Source organism: Ovis aries, chromosome 3 (assembly GCF_016772045.2).
Source record: "Ovis aries strain OAR_USU_Benz2616 breed Rambouillet chromosome 3, ARS-UI_Ramb_v3.0, whole genome shotgun sequence".
NCBI lineage: Eukaryota > Metazoa > Chordata > Mammalia > Artiodactyla > Bovidae > Ovis > Ovis aries.
Window position 1 is genome coordinate 152,744,135 of NC_056056.1, and position 20,877 is coordinate 152,765,011.

General features: G+C 39.1%; 1 long non-coding RNA gene across 3 annotated transcripts in view; it reads left to right on the forward strand.

Annotated features, from left to right (window-relative positions):
* LOC132659450 (uncharacterized) overlaps positions 1-19,918 on the forward strand; it is an 87,604-nt gene extending 67,686 nt beyond the window's left edge. For 2 of the 3 annotated variants that reach the window (XR_009599938.1, XR_009599939.1), the window contains one exon: positions 5,268-19,918. This is a non-coding gene — a long non-coding RNA (uncharacterized LOC132659450). The remainder of the gene's footprint in view (positions 1-5,267) is intronic. The other variant, XR_009599940.1, reaches the window with a different exon arrangement.
* The last annotated feature ends 959 nt before the right edge of the window (positions 19,919-20,877 follow it).

Sequence of the window (20,877 nt, forward strand, 5' to 3'; positions counted from 1 at the left end):
CTTAAAGCTCAACATTCAGAAAATGAAGATCATGGCATCTGGTCCCATCACTTCATGGGAAATAGATGGGGAAACAGTGGAAACAGTGTCAGACTTTATTTTGGGGGGCTCCAAAATCACTGCAGATGGTGATTGCAGCCATGAAATTAAAAGATGCTTACTCCTTGGAAGAAAAGTTATGACCAACCTAGACAGCATATTCAAAAGCAGAGACATTGCTTTGCCAACTAAGGTCTGTCGAGTCAAGGCTATGGTTTTTCCTGTGGTCATGTATGGATGTGAGAGTTGGACTGTGAAGAAGGCTGAGCACCGAAGAATTGATGCTTTTGAACTGTGGTGTTGGAGAAGACTCTTGAGAGTCCCTTGGACTGCAAGGAGATCCAACCAGTCCATTCTGAAGGAGATCAGCCCTGGGATTTCTTTGGAAGGAATGATGCTAAAGCTGAAACTCTAGTACTTTGGCCACCTCATGGGAAGACTTGACTCATTGGAAAAGACTCTGATGCTGGGAGGGATTGGGGGCAGGAGGAGAAGGGGACAACAGAGGATGAGATGGCTGGATGGCATCACTGACTTGATGGACGTGAGTCTGAGTGAACTCCGGGAGTTGGTGATGAACAGGGAGGCCTGGCGTGCTACGATTCATGGGGTCGCAAAGAGTCGGACATGACTGAGCAACTGAACTGAACTGATAATAACTTTGTATGGAATATTGTCTATTAAAAAAATCAAATTACTATATTGTACTTTTGAGACTAGTGTAATATTGTAAGTCAACTATATTTCAACTTTTTTAAATATTAAAAATAAGCATTTAGAAAATAAAGAAACAAGTGTAATAATAGGGCATAATCTGAGTTGCTGTGTCAAAGAAAGCCAAAAGAGTGACTCAAACTAGGTAGAAACTTATTTCTCTCTCATATAATGGACAAGAAACCATCCAAGGCATATGGATAGTTATGATCCAAGAGGGTGTTAAGCGTTTGTCTCCTTTTGTTTGATTGTTCCACTATTTTTCAGGGTGCTCCCCTTGTCCTTATGGATGAAGCTATCTCATTAGCACTATATCTATATTTTAGTCTATAGGAGAGGGAAATAGAGAAGTGGTAATTCCCAATAAGAATGTGATTTGGAAGTTGCAATTACAGCTGTTATCCATTTTCCAATGGGAAATGGTCTTAACATAGTCATATAACAATACTTTGCTGCAAGTGAGGTTAGGAATACAGTCCTTTGCTAATTCAGGCCATTATTCCATCTGAAATTCATGAAGTTCTCTTTCTTAAAAAAGAGAGAGAGAGAGAATGATGTATACTAGGGAGCATCTAATAGTCTCTTCCAAAATACTCAGACAAATTAATAACCCATGGACTAGAAATTTTGAAGAATTAAGAAGATATAAAATCATCAGGAGGAAAGTAAGGAATTTATGGATGGCATGAAGGTTCAACTCAGCATTAGGATTGTAATACAAATTAGGACTATTGCTAGGCTATTTGTAAATCAGAGAAATGCCAAGTGGCGATCTAAACAGGTAGTATCTTGTTTTTCCAGCTTGCGGGGGAAAAAGAAATCTAACAATACTGTTATTTAAGTAACTGTATAATCCCTGCCTGTATATTTAGAGAAGATGCCTTAATGTTTAACATTAAAAATAATAATTAATGATAATAATAAATTGTAGAGTGAGGGTTGAAGTTGAGTAAAATGCTTCCCTGTACATGTTTTTGGCCACAATCTCTTTCAATAAGGGAGTTGGTGATTGAGTGTTGGATTTGAAAGAGGCAGAAATGTGGCTGTTTGGGAGGGAATGATGAAAGGATAAATGTTAAATGGGAGGGAATGAAGGGAAAGACAGGGTCAGCTGAAATGAAATACATATGACAGCATACATGGGGTCTGTGTAGGCACTTCATACTCAAGACCCACAAACTGCACTTAACACAACCCCAAGCGCAGCAGGATTAACCTATATATACACAGGAAATTGTTCAGTCCAAGTTCCTCCATCTTCTTACGGATGCTGAAGCATCTTTTTGCAGACAGAAAGTGATCAGTCCTGGGGGAGAATAACAGTTCACTATGTGCACGAGAAAGATCAGCATTAAGGAAACCAAGCCTAGAATTTTAGGCACATGCACTACAGAGGGTGGAAAGAGCTCAGGGCCTGGTTATGTGACTGAGGTCACAAACTTAGCACTTCGGAGATCTGGTTCCTTTGGCTGTGAGATGTAAGATTACTCTGAAGGAGACCACTACCAGCTTAGCTAATACACATTCTCCTCCCTCTTCTTACTAGTAGGAACTCTGTATTATTGGGGAGCAGAATATGATCGGCTAAAAGTATATTTCCCCTCCTTCCTTGCAGACAGCAGTGAGATCATGGTTTACAAATCACTGCATTGGACTTTTTGGAAATCTCTTTAAACAAAATGTGAAACTTGAAATCTTTAAAGAGAGTTAGGGGGTGTTCCCTCCTAGCTTCCCAGCTCCCTTTCTTCTTCCTCCTACAGGGAACATAAGATGTGATGGTCGGAGCTATAGTGGCCATCTTTGCAACCACGAAGCAATCATGAGACTAGAAGCCATTCGCTAAGTCTGATGAGCAGGGAGAGGAAAGAAGCCAAGCCTGGGCCTCTGGAATTAGGCTGGGACTGATTAGAGGTTTTTAATGTGAGAGAAAAATAACTCCCTCTCTTGTTTTAGTCACTATCTCTTAGTTTCCTATCTCTTTTACCAGTGGTAGTGGGTTTGTTGCTAAGTTGTGTCCAACTCTTGTGACCACATGGAGTGTAGTCCACCAGGCTCCTCTGTGCATGGGATTCTCCAGGCAAGAATACTGGAGTAGTTGTTCTTTTCCAGTGGTTTTTCCTTCTCCAGAGGATCTTCCCAACCCAGGAATTGAACCAAGGTCTTCTGCATTGCAGGCAGATTCTTTATTGACTGAGCTACAAGGGAAGCCCCCTTTTACCGGTAACCAAATGCAATTCCTACTTCACAAAACTGACATATAAATTAAATGATACCATATATGTAAAGAATCCATATATGTGCTATTGTTTTTTTCTTTATATCATGCATCAGTTCAGTTCAGTTCAGTTGCTCAGTCATGTCTGACTCTTTGCGACCCCATGAATCACAGCACGCCAGGCCTCCCTGTCCATCACCAACTCCTGGAGTTCACTCAAACTCACGTCCATCGAGTCGGTGATGCCATCAAGCCATCTCATCCTCTGTCGTCCCCTTCTCCTCCTGCCCCCAATCCCTCCCAGCATGAAAGTCTTTTCCAATGAGCCAACTCTTTGCATGAAGTGGCCAAAGTACTGGAGTTTCAGCTTCAGCATCATTCCCTCCAAAGAAATCCCAGGGCTGATCTCCTTCAGAATGGACTGGTTGGATGTCCTTGCAGTCCAAGGGACTCTCAAGAGTCTTCTCCAACACCACAGTTCAAAAGCATCACTTCAGCATTCAGCTTTCTTTATAGTCCAACTCTCACATCCATACATGACCACTGGAAAAACCCTAGTCTTGACTAGATGGACCTTTGTTGACAAAGTAATATCTCTGCTTTTCAATATGCTATGTAGGTTGGTCATAACTTTCCTTCCAAGGAGTAAGTATCTTTTAATTTCATGGCTGCAGTCACTGTCTGCAGTGATTTTGGAGCCCCCAAAAATAAAGTCTGACACCATTTCCACTGTTTCCCCATCTATTTTCCATGAAGGGATGGGACCAGATGCCATGATCTTAGTTTTCTGAATGTTGAGCTTTAAGCCAACGTTTTCACTCTCCTCTTTCACTTTCATCAAGAGGCTTTTGAGTTCCTCTTCACTTTCTTCCATAAGGGTGGTGTCATCTGCATTTCTGAGGTTATTGATATTTCTCCCAGCAATCTTGATTCCAGCTTGTGCTTCTTCCAGCCCAGTGTTTCTCATGATGTATTCTGCATATAAGTTAAATAAGCAGGGTGACAATATACAGCCTTGACGTACTCCTTTTCCTATTTGGAACCAGTCTGTTGTTCCATGTCCAGTTCTAACTGTTGCTTCCTGACCTGCATATCATGCATAAAAGACTTAATTTTGGAATAAATAATGTTTGGTACATGAACTTTAATTAAAACAGTCATTTTAGGGTGGTTTTTTTGTTCTACATGTCAGACTGATGAATATTTTAAAATATTATTACTTCACATACACATAATAATCACAAACTCTCCACTTCTACTTATCAACTGGTCAACTGCCCTTTTTTTTTTTTTTTGGCATTTGTGGATACAGTACTTAATTATATTTATTGCCCTCTCTGTTCTAATCAGGCTGTGGACTCATTCTTTCTCTACCTGTTCATTTTCCCCTATTGCTTCTCACACACAGAAAGTCCCTGCCCAACTGTCTACTCAATGCCCATTCATTCTTTAAGCTCATCTGGTTTCCAGCTCATGGTAACCATGCTCCATGAATGCTGCTCACAGATCCTTCCACACCTGAACTCCTCTATCAGTTAACCACAGCAGACTATTCACATTGAATAAGGTCCTTCTTACCTTGCCTTTTAGTTGTTTAAAATGTGAAATCCTTATCTTCTGCAGTAAACTGTTACTCCCTTGAGAGAGGAGACCACATTCTTTAAGTCATGTCCAAAGGAGATTAATGTACAGGAGACACACAAGTATATCATTTTTGTTGCTTCAGATTCCACATAACTTGGGTTGTTCCTCCCATCCCCTAGTCTCACATAGTCTCCAGCACAGAACTTGGCACAGAGATGATGCTTGATAAATACATGCTTAATGAAATTGAAAACTCTTTGCTGTGTTTAGGTCATGATACCAGAGTGAAAAACATTCAAATTATGTTTAATCAAGAACTTTCATCTAAAAATTCAAATTGCCTACCCAATGAACTGGATGTACTAGGACAAATAAGTGCAATTGAAAAGAACACTTAGCCAGAGACAGATGGAAAAATACCAGACTGGTCAAGAACCATTTCCAAGTTCTCTGGAACTTGGGAAAAAAATTATTTAATCCAATCAAAAAAGTACTTCAGTTGAATGCCAGTGAGTTTCTTCCTACCTGGGAGAGGCAAAGGCTGAGTTTCTCATTTGAGGAGTAACCTACATGGGCATATTTAAAATTTTCTCTTAGAATGTCTGGCACAGAACAATTATCATTTCCACCTATCTCTTGTTTGGAGGAGGTGTTTTAATGCTAAGTCAGAGATTAAGCATAACATTTAATTTTCACTTTTTCATTTCCTTTACAGCTTTGAAACAGAAATTACTTTTATTAAAAGTATGAATTGAAAAGTCAAAACAAAATGTGGTGGTAGAGTTTGAAATTCAAGTGTATGAAAAAAAGAGTCAAAAGGTAAGGACTTCATTTCCATGTCTGAGAATTAAAGCAAGTTGCATGTGAACTAAAATGTCATTAGTAAAAATTCAATGAATATTTTTAAGGGGCTCTAGCAACAGTTGGGTTTCCCTGGTAGCTCAGCTGGTCAAGAATCCGCCTGCAATAGAGAGACCCCAGTTCGATTCCTGGACCAGGAAGATCCCCTGGAAAGGGATAGGCTACCCACTCCAGTATTCTTGGGATTCCCTGGTGGCTCAGACGGTAAAGAATCTGCCTGCAGTGTGGGAGATGTGGGTTCAACCCCTGGGTTGGGAAGACCCCCTGGAGGAGGGCATGGCAACCTACTCTTGCCTGGAGAATCCCCATGGACAGAGGAGCACGGTGGGCTCTAGTCTATAGGGTTTCAAAGAGTCAGACATGACCGAATGACTAAGCATGGCACAGCAACTCTTAGCTAATACAGTAGAACATGCAGAGAAATGTATTTATATTATACAGTGAATATGTAGTCTTTAGGGGATTAGAAAATGTGGATGGAGAAAAAAAGAAAGACAAAATGTTTAAAAATCATCCAAGAGCCTACCAGCATAGAAGGGAAGGGCAATGGTAGAAGTCTAGGGGAAGACCCATTAAGAATATGTGTCCTTTTAACAAGGTGATGAGATAGATTCTTCCTGTTCTTACACAATTGAGAATAAAGTCATTTGAGGATGAGCAGCGATCAGTACTTTACACTTCAGCCTCTGGGGCCAGCCTTCCTCCTGCATCCTTGCTGGGAAGTACCAGTAGCATACCTAATACCACCCACACATTTTACAGATGATGAGGAGGAAAGCCAGCAGGATCCTTCATCCTCTGCCTCCTGGAGATGAGAAGGCTGTTTTCTCCTCCTGAAGGCCAGTGAGGGGAACTCAAAAATAATCACCCTTAAATATTAGAGGTGCTTATAAGGTGGGCACCAGCACCTCACTCTTTGGCTGGATGTCAGCTCAGGGTCAGGCCCTTGTGTGTGCATCCTGTCTGGGAGCAGAAGATGGTGAGGGGGTTCTTGGGAAGGCATTTGGTGCTCAGAACCTAAGAATATGGCAGTGTGATTTTAGCAGATCTTTCCATCCATGAGGAAAGAGGTTTGCTTGCCATATGTCCCTTGAGGTTTGGAGATGCACTTAATTTGGAGAGCTCTGGAAGTAGGAGAACCTCTTTGGAAGGCCCTATTAGTAGTGCTTGAGTGTAAAGTACTTAGAAAGGAGAGTGGTCTGACACCTTATTTTCCAAGGTGACTTAGAGGGCACAGAGACCCTGGTAATGATCCTGTGTGTGTGTGTGTGTGTGTGTGTGTGTGTGTGTGTGTGTGTGTTAGTAGCTCAGTCGTGTCCAACTCTTTGCAACCCCATCGACTGTAGCCTGCCAGGTTCCTCTGTCCATGGAATTCTCTAGGCAAGAATACTGGGGTGGTTTGCCATTTCCTCCTCCAGGTAATGATCCTAACTGCACAAAAAGAAGTATGGGAATTATGAGACAATAACCTTAAGGCTGCCCCAGATGTGTATTTGGCAGGTCAAGTAGTGAGGTATTCAATGTTGAGAAGGTATTAGGAATACATATAGCAGGTGAACCAAGAGGAGACACTCCTGGTCTGTGGAGGAAGCTCTTGAGCCGTGGAAAGTGTCCAGGTGGAGGCAGTCTTCACCCCAAGAAAATCACACTCCCAGCCTGTGAGGACCTCACCACTACAGCTGTGATCGCCAATATCAGATCAAACCAGACTGAGCCAGACCAAAAATAGGGGCTGGTTAACAAACGTATATGCAGAGTACATCATGAGAAACACTGGGCTGGAAGAAGCACAAACTAGAATAAGATTGCCGAGAGAAATATCAATAACCTCAGAAATGCAGATGACACCACCCTTATGGAAGAAAGTGAAGAGGAACTTAAAAGCCTCTTGATGAAATTGAAAGAGGAGAGTGAAAAAGTTGGCTTAAAGCTCAACATTCAGAAAACGAAGATCATGGCATCTGGTCCCATCAATTCATGGCAAATAGATGGGGGAACAGTGTCAGACTTTATCTTTGGGGGCTCCAAAATCACTGCAGATGGTGCTTGCAGCCATGAAATTAAAAGATGCTTACTCCTTGGAAGGAAAGTTATGACCAACCTACATAGCATATTGAAAAGCAGAGACATTACTTTGTCAACAAAGGTCCGTCTAGTCAAGGCTATGGTTTTTCCAGTGGTCATGTATGGATGTGAGAGTTGGACTGTGAAGAAAGCTGAGTGCTTTTGAAGAATTGATGTTTTTGAACTGTGGTGTTGGAGAAGACTCTTGAGAGTCCCTTGGACTGCAAGGAGATTCAACCAGTCCATCCTAAAGGAGATCAGTCTTGGGTGTTCATTGGAAGGACTGATGCTGAAGCTGAAACTCCAGTTCTTTGGCCACTTCATGTGAAGAGTTGACTCATTGGAAAAGACTCTGATGCTGGGAGGGATTGAGGGCAGGAGGAGAAGGCGACAACAGAGGATAAGATGGCTGGATGGCATCACCGACTCAATGGACATGAGTTTGAGTAGACTCCTGGAGTTGTGACGGACAGGGAGGCCTGGTGTGCTGCGATTCATGGGGTTGCAAAGAGTAGGACATGACTGAGCGACTGAACTGAACTGAACTGAGTACATATGTGAGGAGGGTTCTGCACACTCTTTCGTCTGGATCACCAACACTGGAAGAATTAGTGCCTGGGAAAGGAAGGGGAGGGAGATGTCTTAGACTCTAACCATGTTCCCAAGACTTCCACTCCCTACAGGAAGCAAGCAGGGAGAAGGGGAGAGGCCACGCTTTGACTTAAGAATTAAGCATTACATCTTAAACTCAGAAATAAGATTTTTCTAGAAACTGAAAGTGAGTGGAAAGGTATAGAATCTAGCCTAGACTTCACAAGCAACCACACACTCATTTGTGTCCTATTGAATTGCAAATTCTCAATAAGCCTGGTGTGTGTGTATATGCACAAGTGCTGTGATGATATGTAGCGCTCTGTTGAACTCTCCGGTTGAAAACAACTGAAAATGATGGATAAGGTTTTAAAAAATAAACCTCTTAAAAATAAACCTCTTTAATAAACCTGAAGAGCATGGAAAAGACATGAATTATTACTAAATTAAAACTTTAGTATGAGAAACAACTTAGAATGGTAAGTCAAGGACAAAGTCCCTTTTTGTCTTGAGGACATTTGCCTAAGCAGAAGAAAATGAGCTGTAGCTTGCATGGCCTGGATGGCACAGGGAAGTAGGTGAGGGCCAAGAACTTATCCATAGCTTGTAAAACTTGGATCCCAAATAGTGATACACTCAGTGTTGAGATAAATCATAAGAGACTATCAAACAACTGTGTCTACCCCATGTAAAGAAATGAAAAATAAACTTGAAAATATCTGTAAGAAATAAATAATTGTGAAAAGTGATCTAGATTCTTTTTACTGTTTTTAAAAATTCATTTAATTAATGTATTTACTTTTGGCTATGCTGGATCTTCGTTGCTGTGCACAGACTTTCTCTAGTTGCAGTGCACGGGTGTCTCAACTGTGGTGGCTTCTCTTGTTGCAGAGCTCAGTTAAGAATCTGCTTACCAATGCCGGGGACATGGGTTTGATCCCTGATCCAGAAAGATTCCACCTGCTGCGAGGCAGCTAAGCCTGTGTGCCACAACTACTGAAGCCCGTGTACCCTGGAGTCCTGTGCTCTGCAATAAAAGTGAGTATTTTTAACAGCAAATCAGACTCAGAGGAGAGAATCGGTGAACAGGAAGATGGGTCAGAAGGAGTTATCCAAAAGACTGAACAGATAGAGCAAAAGATGAAAAATATGGAAGAAAGATTAAGAGTCATGAAAAATAAATGGAGAAGTTTTAATGTATATTTAGGTGGAGCTCTAGAGGAGTGAGTGAGACAGGGACGTATCTCGATAGATTATGGGCAGAAATCTTTCTAGAGGTGGAAGTCACCAATCAATCCCTTCTAGAAGTCAGGATAAATAAGAAGAAATTCACATCTGAACACACTAGAGTAAAATTGCAGAAAACCAAGCAAAATAAATCTTAAAACAGACCAAAAGAATTCTAAGTGGAATTACCCTCATACCAACAAAACAGCATCAGTTATATTGACAGACTTCTCAAGAAATACTGAAACCTGGAAAAGAGGAAAATGATCTACTGAATGTATTGGGGAAAAGAATGTCAACAGATTTTACACACAGCAAAATGCTCTTTTAAGAATAAAGGGAAAATAAAGAAATTTTCAGTTTCAAATTTCAACAAACACTCAAAGAGTGTGTGACCATTTGACCCTCTCCAAAGAAAATTCTCAAGGAATACGTCAGGCAGGCAGGAAATAATTCCTGAGAAAAGTTTTGAGGGGCAAGAATTGAAGAACAAAGAACATGTTAAATAGGACGTAAAACTAAGTGTCCCTTAAACATTATAAGCAACAGTAATAATGTGCTTAATGATGGCATTAAAATACATTTTAAAAAATCAGATGGGGTTAAATAGAGTTTAAGTATTTAAGTCAATAACAAGAGTAATTTATTGGCTTTACATATTTATAGGTTAAAGTATGCATGTTGCAAATCTAAAGTATCAACTAAATGAATAGAAATAAAGTAAACAATATCACAGCTTATTGGGGGGGAAGCAAGTCCAAATAAGGCAATACAGAAAGAAAAATAAATACACAGAACAAAGTTTTTAAATAACAAAATATATAAAAAAACTAAACTAGATAAAATTATTAGTAAATGCTCAAAATAAAGGGCAAAGATGGTCCTGAAAAAATACCTTGTATTTTGTCCCTATATATAGGGATATGTTTGAAATACAATGGTAAAGAAAGGTTAAAAATAGAATGATTTAAAATATATACCATATGTAAACTACATATATAAATACAAACTATAGTATATGACATATAAAGCTACAATTCCTTCCCTCCCACAAAATCTGGTGTTACAATATTACCAAGAATGGATTTCAAAACAAGTAAGCATTACCAGAGAATCAGATGACAATATACCAGAAATACTGTTTTTTCAAATTTGTATGAAATATATAATGTGGTAAAACTCATGAATCAAAAATCTATATACCTATAAGAGAAAATTAATGAATTCATGATTACAATAGGAACTTTAAGACACACTTCTTTTAGTTAACTGTTCAACATAGAGGCAAGAGTTTATTAGAAAAACAGAAAAAAGATCAGTATAATTAATTCATTTGACCTAGTAGACATATATCAAAAGCAGCACCAACATCTGCTGAATATATATTCTTTTGAAGGGCACAGGAAAGTTTATGAAATTAACTACTGACCCATCAAAATTTAAATAATTGAAATCTTTTGACCACACTGCAATTTAGCTAGAAATGAAAGTGAAAAAGAGAATGAGAAAATCCTCATATGTTTGGAAATTTTTAAAATATGTTTCTAAAACAACCATATTATGTAAAGAAAATCATAATGGCAATTAGAAAATAGTTAACTAAATGATAATAAACATACCATGTATCAAAAATTGTGGGATATAGCCAAAGCAAGAAGAAAATTTACATTCTTATATGCCAATATTGGGCTTCCCTGGTGGCTCAGATGGTAAAGAATCTGCCTACAATGCAGGAGACCAGGGCTGGATCCCTGGGTCAGGAAGATCCCCTGGAGAAGGAAATGGCTACCTGCTCCAGTATTCTTGCCTGGAGAATTTTATGGACAGAGGAGTCTGGTGGCCTACAGTCCATGGGGTCACAAAGAGTCAGACATGACTGAGTGACTAACACTTTCAAATCACTTTTCAACTATGCAAATATTAGGAAACAGGCTGATAATGAGCTAAGCACACATCTAAAGAGATTTTGCTGCTGCTGCAGCTAAGTCGCTTCAGTCATGTCTGACTCTGTGCGACCCCATAGACGGCAGCCCACCAGGCTCCCCTGTCCCTGGGATTCTCCAGGCAAGAACACTGGAGTGGGTTGCCATTTCCTTCTCCAGTGCATGAAAGTGAAAGGGAAGTCGCTCAGTCATGTCCAACTCTTCGCGACCCCATGGACTGCAGCCTAACAAGCTCCTCCATCCATGGGATTTTCCTGGCAAGAGTACTGGAGTGGGTTGCCATTGTCTTCTCTGAAAGAGATTTTTAAAAAGACCAAAATAAACCCAAAGGAAAAAGAAAACAGAAGTAGAATAAAGAGCAAAAATTTGTAATAATGAAAATAAACATACAGGAGAAAGAATCAACAGAGCCACAATTGATTTTCTGAAAAAATATTATTACATTACAAATTGTGATGAAAATGATAAAGAGTTTAAGATAGTAGATCTTAAGTGAGTCACAGAGATGCTCACTATCACTGCTTCTATCCCATGTGGTAATGAAGGTCTTTACCATCAAGGCCCCAGACTTGAAGTATAAAACCTAAGGCCATATCATCTTACCAGAGAATCAACTTAGGATTGGAATGGTACTGGCAATCATCTCATCTATTATTTAGGGAACTAATAAAGTGACTCGTTTATGGTCAGTTACATTGGATATTAAGTAACTTTAGCAAAGAACTCATATATCTGTTAATTCATCCATTTGTTTATATGTCCATCCCATTCATTTATCCTCCCATCTCTTCTATTCATTATCTACCTGTTTGAAAACGCAATTTGAATCCATTTCCTGAAAGGACTCAATATTATTAAGATTTCAAACCTCCCTTAATTGATTTATAGATTCAATGTAATTCTAGTAAAATCTCAGTAGATGTCTGTGGCAGTGGGGGAGGGGGGAGGCTGTATTAATATAAACTATGATTATATTTATATGAAAATACAAAGAGCTAAAAGTATCATGACCTCTTGAAAAAGAAAAATTAAGTAGGAGGACTTACTCTATCAGATAGCAATACTTAATGTAAAAGGGTGGGAAAGATACTTAGACCAATCGGACAAATAGAGCCCCAAAAAAGCTGTAAGTATAAAAATAGCTACAAATATATAAAAGATGATAACGATTATATATAGGATGGATAAACAGCAAGGTCCTGCTGTATAGCACCAGGAACTATATCTAATATCCTATGATAAAATATAATAGAAAAGAATATAAAAAATAATATATTATGTATAACTAAATCACTTTGCTGTACAGCAGAAATTATCCCATTATAAATACACTATAATAAAAAATTTTTAAATAGCTGCAAGTATATATGTATGCTTGATATACAGTAAGAAGCACTGCCAATCACTGAGAATATTGCAATATTCAATCATGAAGCTAACAATTGCTAAGAAAATTAATCCTTTACTTCACATCATATGCAAAATTAAAGACCTATAGTTGAAGGAGAAACCCAATAATGCTTTAAAATGTCAACATGTTGCTGCTGCTCGGTTGCTTCAGTTGTGTCCAACTCTGTGACCCCATGGACTGTAGCCCGCCAGGCTCTTCTGTCCGTGGGATTCTTTAGGCAAGCATATTGGAGTGGGTTGCCATGCCCTCCTCCAGGGGATCTTCCCAATCCAGGGACTGAACCCATGTCTCCTGTGTCTCCTGCATTGCAAGAGGATTCTTTATCCACTGAGCCACCAGGAAAACCCCAAAATGTTAACATAGAATATCTTCATAGATTTGAAATAGGGAAGGAATCATCTAACTATATACAATTATTAATAATTCTAAAGGAAAATAATTAAATGCAACACTGTTGACCTTTGAACAGCTAAGAGTTTAGGGATACCAACTCCCCATGCAGTAAAAAATTCACATATAATTTTATAGTCATCTCTCTATACCTAGATTTCCTCCATCTAAGGAGGAAGCATTCAAGCAAACAGAGATCATGTAGTACTGCAGTACATTTTTTCCTTGTTGGCCATGCCATGTGGCATGTAGGATCTTACATGCAGGGGTAGAACCTGCATCTCCTGCAGTGGAAGTACAGAGTCTTAACCACTGGACTGCCAAGGAAGTCGCATAGTACATATTTATTGAAAAACATCTCTGTGTTAGTGGACCCATACAGTTCAAACCCACATTGTCCAAGAATTAACTGCATATTAAAATTAAGAACTTTTATTAACCACAACCACCATAGAAACAGTGAAAAGATGAGCACACAGTAGGAAAAAAATTATAACACATATAGCTGATAAAAGTATATATTAAAATGTAGTATTCATATAAATAATTTATTCAAAAGTTTAAATTAAGCATCTGACATATATAAGGCACTAGTCTAGGCAATGGTAATATGTTCCAGTAGGGACAGGGAAAATAAAGTAGGTGAATAGATAAAATATATGTAGTATGTTAAACAGTGATTACTGCCAATGAGAAAAACAGCAAAAGGCATCATTTTTTTGTTGTCAATAAATACACAAGTGCATTGTAACTCATTCACAGGTGCCTGTTCTGAGTCTGGGGTAAGTTGGGCCAACCCCAAGACTTACATAGGCTTAGGAAAGTCATCCATCTGCACCCTGTTTTCCCCTCCACACACTTCCCTGTGCATAGACATACCTACTTCACTCTTCGGCTTGTGGGTATATGCAACTCCATAAAAAGAAACAAAGCTTTTACTTTTAAAATGCAAAGATGTTTTATAAATATTTAAGTTCATTTGTATTCTTTCTTTTTAGATTTCACCTATAAAGGATGTCATACGATATTTCTCTCTCTGACTTACTTTACTCAGTATGACAAGCTCTAGGCCCATCATGTTGCTGCTAATGGCATTGATTCTTCTTAATGTCTGGATGATATTCCATTGTAAAAAGAAATAGACTCGCAGGAGGGAAGGGTAGAGAAAAGGGATAGTTAGGAAGTTTGTGATTGACATGTATACGCTGCTATATTTTAAATGCATAATCAACAAGGGCGTACTGTATAACACAGGGAACTCTGCTTAATGTCATAAGGCAGCCTGGATGGGAGAGGAGTTTTGGGAAGAATGAATACACGCATGTGAATGGCTGGACCACTTTACCATGCACCTGAAATGATCACAACATTGTTTTTGGCTATTCTCCAATATAAAATAGTTTTTTAAAAATGCAAAGATGTGTTAGAGAGGTAACTCTGTATTGAATTTACGTTTAATTTCAAATTGCCCGTTATAGACTATTTTCCATGAGAATGCATGGAGAGAAACAAGGAAGAGCTGATTTCTGGTGTTGCCATCAGCAGTGGAGGGGCATGAATAGGTGGGCTGTAGCAAACAATGATCATGCAATGTATCTTACAGTTCCTGGAGAATCAGTAAATGTTTATCCCGTTGTTGGGAATGTGTGATATACATGATGGGACTGGGGTTGAACTGGATGCTGAAACAGGGCATCTGAGTATAATTTAAGATAATTTGAAATGAGGGTGTCAAAAGGAGCTGCAGGGAAAAAATGTCAGGGTGGAAGGAGTTACCTGCAGTAACTGAGCCTTTGTGCCCATTAATGCATAATAAGTAGGAGAACACTTGACTGTCACCTTCTATCATGCACTCCCATATCCTAGGTGTGATTATGTGGGGGAAGATCCCCTGGAGAAGGGAACAGCTACCCACTCCAGTATTCTGGCCTGGATAATTCCATAGATTGTATAGTCTATGGGTCGCAAAGAGTCGGACATGACTTAGTGACTTTCACTTCACTTCACTTCAAGGTGATCATAATCTCAATAATAAAGTAGCTGTAATCTGGAGCAGACTCAGCTGTGTTGGGACTGCTGAATCTCTGACATAAGTTGGAAATAACTCAATTTTCATCCCTTTTATTTAATGTTTTGAGTAAAATAAAACATCCGTAAAACAGACATTTTTCATCCAGAAAACACACATTTGCATATGCGTGTCTTTCCAAGTTCCTAGTAAACCAGAACATAGAGTTTGATAAGAAAATGGAGGGGAGGTCCAAAGAATGAGCACAAATACTCATGAAGCCTGAAAGGAGGGATCAAATATTATCACGGCAAGAAAAGGTCCAGTAGAGAAATTATAGGGGCTTGAAATAAACCTTCACTTATTACATTGTTTTCCTAGGTCCTGGCAATGTTCTCCATTTTTCTAGCCTAGTCACTCTTTCCCTTCCACAATGTTCTCTAAACAGCTTCAACTGATGACTTCAAAATGTAGGTAAATGTGTGGGGTGAGCCACATGGAAAGCTGAAATAATTGGGAGCATCCTGTGTCTCCTCCTGCCGCCGCCAAATGCCTGTGTCGTTTGACTCCATTCAAGCACAGAATTGAGATCTCTGAAATACATGCTGGCATCATTTGGGCTGAATATCTTGGATTTGGATAATTTCTCATAATAACTCCATTATTCCCCTAAAGCAAGAAAAAGTGAGATTTTTCAGTCACGGCTATGATAACTTTGATTGCTGTTTAGTTCTGAAAAATCAAAAAGCTTTGAAAGTCTGGTATCCCTCTTCCATTAATGTGGATACACCAAGGTCATTGAAAGCCAACCACAGCATGCCTACATCTATTCCTTGGTACCACTGAGCTGATTTTGATTTGTTTTCATCAGTCTGTGAGACCATTACTATCCTGCTGTATAATTGAATCATTCTATATTAGCATCAAGTTTTCTCAAAATGCATTTACCAACAGGGAGTGGGACATTCAGTAGCAACAATTATCTGGGTATATTTCTCCCTAGCAACTTTTCTTATGGAATGTTCGACTTATGTTGGAGAGTACAGTCTTTTATTGATAGCTTTTTAATAAATCCTGCTTTTCAATTCCCTCTGATCTCTCTATCATAGATACCAAAAATAAAAACCCAATTTTTGGAATGGATGAGTTAGCATATGGCAGATTTTCTGTGTATGATTGTCTCAAATCTTTGATCTCTGTAGTCCTTTCATTTGGGGTTTTTATATAAAATTGCCATTGACCTTGCAAGTACCAGCTGTCCTCTTGAAATATGAGGCCGGTAATGATGATACACAGTATTGATAATAACAAATGGTAGTTCATATTTCAGCTGAGTTGGACTTTTATGCTCTGCTATTAAACCCAAAGTATTCAGTATGAATAGAAAATATTAAAATGTAATTCAACTGGATGATATCTTCTTTTTGCTACTGAACAGGACATCTGGAATTGAAACCTACATTGAGTCTGCTCACAAATCAGGTCAGATCTGGCACTGGGGTTAGGTGACTCTCAAATAGAAGATCTGAAGTTCTTATTTGGGGAGATTGGATTTTTATCTAAGATAGAGACCCTTTTAACATGACTCTCAGCTCCGTCATAGATTGCAGGACAAATTTACAAAACACTGGACTCTCTCATAGTTTAGAATAAAATTAAGCCAAAGCAGGGCCTTAGGAATAGCAAACTAGCAAATAAACAAAATAAAAGAAATTTGGATTCAAATTAAATTATTTTGACTAGAAAAGATCTCTAGTAAAGTTTTGCCTTTTTAAGCACATCCTTATATGGATCTTTCTTCCAGTCATGAAGAGATGTTCATACTGCCTTGATAAAAAAAAAAAAAATTTATGGCATGGATATAAAGAAAAAGGATTTACAAATGCTTAATTTTTCTTTTTTTAACTAAAAAAAGACCTTTGATATGTGAAATTTAATTTAAATAAATGATACAATGAACTTATTTACAAAACAGAAACAGACTTACAGATATCGAAAACAAACTTATGCTTAGCAAAAGGGAACTGTGGGAAGGAGGGCTATGCGCTTGGAATTAACATACACACACTATTATATATAAGACAGATAACCAATGGGAAAGACTTAGAATAGGAGGAGAAAGGGACAACAGAGCATAAGATGGTTGGATGGCATCACCGACTCGATGGACATGAGTTTGAACAGCTCCAGAAGCTGGTGATGGACAAGGAAGCCTGGCGTGCTGCAATCTATAGGATCGCAGAGTCAGACACAACTGAGTGACTGAACTGAATTGAACCAACAAGGACTTACTGTACAGCACAGAGAACTCTGCTCAATATTCTGTAATAACCTATATGAGAAAAGAATCTGAAAAAGAATGAATATATGTATAACTCAATCATTTTGCTGTACACCTGAAATGAGCACAATGTTAGAAGTCAACTATACTCCAAAAAAAAAAAAAAAAAAAAAGACCTTTGAGAAAGAGAAGTTCCTAAGGACTTAGCATTTAACTGTTAACCATTGTGATGGAACTGGGATATGCCTTGGATCTCCCTCCAAGGCAGGACTTGTGGCTCCTGCAGCTGGAAGTGCTATGAGTTGAGAGCCTTCAGCTGTCAGCTCCGTCAGGAATTGCCCAGCAGCAGCGAACTACTTTACTCAAGGTCACAACCTTTGTGAGACAGTCTACCTCGAAGGGTGGATAAAGGCAGGAGTACAGTGATCTGGTCCTTTTGTCTCAATGCAGGACCCCTTTGACCAGCCATGTTAAATCCAGAGTTTCCCCGCGGCACAAGGCAAGGCTGTAAGGTTACAAGGAAGCTTGTCTTCACTTTTGAGTCAAATCCCACCTCTCTCCCTCCTTGTCACAAGTATGGAACCCTAAAGGACACACCTTTTTTTTTTTTTAAATTTTAGTTTTTTATTTTTTAAATTTTAAAATCTTTAATTCTTACATACACACCTGATAAACATCCTGCACACAGTGTCAGCTTCAATATCCAACCTGCAACAACGATGAGCCAGAAAATAGAGAGGAGTGAGAGGCAGATGATACTGTCTCCGAACATTTCTGATGAGAGTCTCTTGGACAGGGAAAGAGAGGAAAGCATGATGCGTGCTTGGGTGTGTTGGAGTGGGAGGAATAATGGACTTAACCTCAGAGGAGGTAAAATTACAAAGAATCTGAGCTAGATGACCAGATGGGAAAGAGAGATTAAGTTCTGCTATCAATCGAGCATGTGTAGGGTGGAAGTGGGGGTCTCCCACACGACACCAAGCAATTTTCACACACCAACTGAGTGTCTCAGAACTCATTTCAGTTCTAACATCATCTACTGTGAGAGAACATAATGGATTCCACAGGTCAAGTGTTCAGTCTTACAAGACTGGCCCTCACCCCCGGCCCCCCCATCACATGCCAGTTGTTACCTGTGCTTCTGACCTATCCTTCACAGCATTTGCTACCAAATAAATATTTGATAATTCCTCAGAGAAGTCTAGTCACTTTATGAAATATACCTGCAGTCTTCTTTTAGCAGCCTGCTGGTTGTTTCCATTCCACTCAACAAGCAATTATTTGTACCTGTGATGTAAAGGTGCTATGAACAGAAAAAAAGACTTGGGAGATTTGATCCTCTGCCAAGAGACCTGCAGTCAGCTGTAAAAAGAAAAGGCATAAACACATGGGATGGGCAGTGAATGATCCAAGAAGGCTGTCATTAAATGGTACGGGGCTCTAGGACTTCTGATAAAGGAGAGACCAATAAAAATGGGATCCAGGAGGGAAGACTGAGGTGAAGAGACTCAATCAGTGCCAGAGACAGATAAGGGAGAAGAGGTACCTGAATACTCCAGAAGATAAAACATTGATGAGACCTGTGTGGTTTGAGCACAGAATTTGCCCTTTCTGCCAAGATGAAAAATCTTTATTGGGAATTCTAACTCTTCACTACACAGGACATCAGATAACTTAAAACAACAATTGATGTATTAATTATTGATCTTTCAAAACTATATAGCACACAGTGCCCCCCCCAATTTAAGAAAAAATATATAAATCCAGATTAACTTTTTGTGTTAGAATAATTCACTGGTATTCGAATTAGTGAAGATATTGAAATAAAATTGTTAAAAGTTGTTGGGTTTTTTTTTCTGGGATTTTATAAGGGGTTGAAAAGATCTAGAATCATAGGTACTTAGTAGCTCCCTTCTTTGGGCCTCCACAACATTTTGTACTTAAATCTTTTTCACACTATGTATTATAAAATAGAAGCTTAAAAAAAAAAAACTGACTTCCATTTAACCAGGTTAAATGGTACATGATGCTCTCTATTCTGTCTGTGAAACATGCTGACTGATGCTTATGACACTTACTGCTTAAAAGATTCTACTCTTCAATTTGCCTTCACAATATTCACATCAGTTGAGCTATTTGCTTACCAACAATCAGTTGGGTTAATTCCCAAAGCCCCTTAATCTGTGAAAATTAATAAAAGGAAACTTCACTAAAATGGAGTTGAGAGGCTAGAAGGGGGATCACTCAACATTAATACAGATCCCAACAGGAGGAAACATACTTGGCACGTTCTGGAGGACCAAGCTGGAGGAAGAAAAAAAATTTCTCCTCACCTGGCAACAGCTCAGCCAATGAGACACTACCACAACTCAGCCAATGAAAAGCCATTATACTTCAAACTTCCAGTTTCCTGCAATGGACGTTTTATTTATCATAGCCCCTCGCAACTTATTCTTCTCCTTTATAAAAAAATTCTCCTCTCTTTAGTAGTTTTGCCTAGACTTGCTTGTGGTTCACCATAGTTGCATGTCTCCAGTTACAATTCTAAAACTACTATTTTTTAATAAACCTGTTTCGCTGGTAAAAATAACTTGCTGGTTTTTTTGCCTGTTTGTTTTAGGCTAGCAAGTCAAACTGTACTTGTTATCTCAATAATATATTTTAACTATAGGGTAACCATTACTTCTTGGGAAATAGATGGGGAAACAGTGGAAACAGTGTCAGACTTTATTTTGGGGGGCTCCGAAATCACTGCAGATGGTGATTGCAGCCATGAAATTAAAAGACGCTTACTCCTTGGAAGGAAAGTTATGACCAACCTAGATAGTATATTCAAAAGCAGAGACATTACTTTGCCAACAAAGGTCCGTCTAGTCAAGGCTATAGTTTTTCCAGTAGTCATGTATGGATGTGAGAGTTGGACTGTGAACAAAGCTGAGTGCCAAAGAATTGATGTTTTTGAACCGCGGTGTTGGAGAAGACTCTTGAGAGTCCCTTGGACTGCAAGGAGATTCAACCAGTCCATCCTAAAGGAGATCAGTCCTGGGTGTTCATTGGAAGGACTGATGCTAAAGCTGAAACTCCAGTACTTTGGCCACCTCATGGGAAGAGTTGACTCATTGGAAAAGGCTCTGATGCTGGGAGGGATTGGGGGCAGGAGGAGAAGGGGACGACAGAGGATGAGATGGCTGGATGGCATCACTGACTCGATGGACATGAGTTTGGGTGAACTCTGGGAGTTGGTGATGGACAGGGAGGCCTGGCGTGCTGAAATTCATGACGTTGCAAAGAGTCAGACATGACTAAGCAACTGAACTGAACTGATGTTAATAAAATATAGGCAACAAAAGGGTCATTTCTAAGGGGGAAAAATGGAAGATTTAGAAACTATTAGTAAAGCCAAGCCACTGAAAAGACCCTGTTGAAATAGACATGACATCATTATTTTTTAAAAACTGGATAAGGGAATCAGACATTATTTTGCACTCAGCTTAATGGAAAATACCTTTAAATTCCTGCTCCACTTTAAAGAATTTGAAACCGGATATA